We start from the raw sequence: 1,137 nt of genomic DNA on the forward strand, positions 1-1,137 counted from the left end.
GTGGTCCGCCGCCGCCATTTTCGATTGCAGCGCCACCACGTTGGCAGTGCCGTCATTTTGGTCAAAGGTTCACATTCTTTCTCAGCCGCATGTTCTCTCTCTTTCCCACTCATTGGAAGGTTCGCGTTCTCTCTCCCTCCCACCCGTTGGAATTTTTTTTTCTTCATCATGCAATAGAACGCTTTTTTAAATTTTAATTTTAAGGAAATAGGAACGAAAAGAATAATGTTTTAACATATGATGTATGTTTAATACACATTTTATCTATGTATCGCATCGTTCACAATATTTTTTGAAGCATAATTTAAAAGCATTATTTAATCTTCCACATCATGGTTGACACCCATATTCCGGGGCTCCGACGGTCTAGCCCTTGCATGTAAGCTCTCCTGCGAGCTCTCCTTTGAGCTCTCCTGCGAGCTCGCCTCCTCCTCCTCCCACGGAGGCGTCCTCATCCTCGCGTCGATGTCCCACGGCGCCTCGAACTGTGGGTTCGCCTCCATTCGCGGAGGTGTCCTCACCCCCGCATCGTTATCATCATCGTCGTCATCATCGTCATCACTATAAAAAAAATCATGCTGAAAGAAAAAAAACATCGTCTTTATTCTAGATAAAAAACATCGTCTCTCTCCGAATGATTTCCTAAGCTTTTGTACTTACCAGGAATCGACGCTCCTCAGCCTCTACCTTCCGGCGTAGGTCCACCAGCCACACGTCGTTCCTCTCCTCATTATCCAGCATCAAACACTCCCAAATTCGTGTTGAAAATACGCAATTTGATTTCATTGTCAAATGTATCTCACAATTCAAATTATCATCGAATCTATTGTGATCTTTTAGAAATTTGTTTTCACCAATTTCACGATCGCGTAAAATTTTTGCCAGCGGTGGCATACACATTTGACGCTCCAGTCGATACATGGTGGACAGACACGGTGCACTGAAAAAAACTCAACATGCAGTCCGAGATTTTGCAGACAGAGATTTTCGTACCTGAGATAGATAAAAATCTCATGCGCTAGCAATGAGTCACATTCCATTGAAAAAAGAGATTATGGGGAATAGATAACATTCCATTTCGTTCACGTTGATTGGTTCTCGTTTTCACATCTTACGTTCTACGTTTTACGTTTTACG

This window comes from Wasmannia auropunctata, unplaced genomic scaffold, assembly GCF_000956235.1.
Source record: "Wasmannia auropunctata unplaced genomic scaffold, wasmannia.A_1.0 LD336095.1, whole genome shotgun sequence".
Classification (NCBI taxonomy): Eukaryota; Metazoa; Arthropoda; class Insecta; order Hymenoptera; family Formicidae; genus Wasmannia; species Wasmannia auropunctata.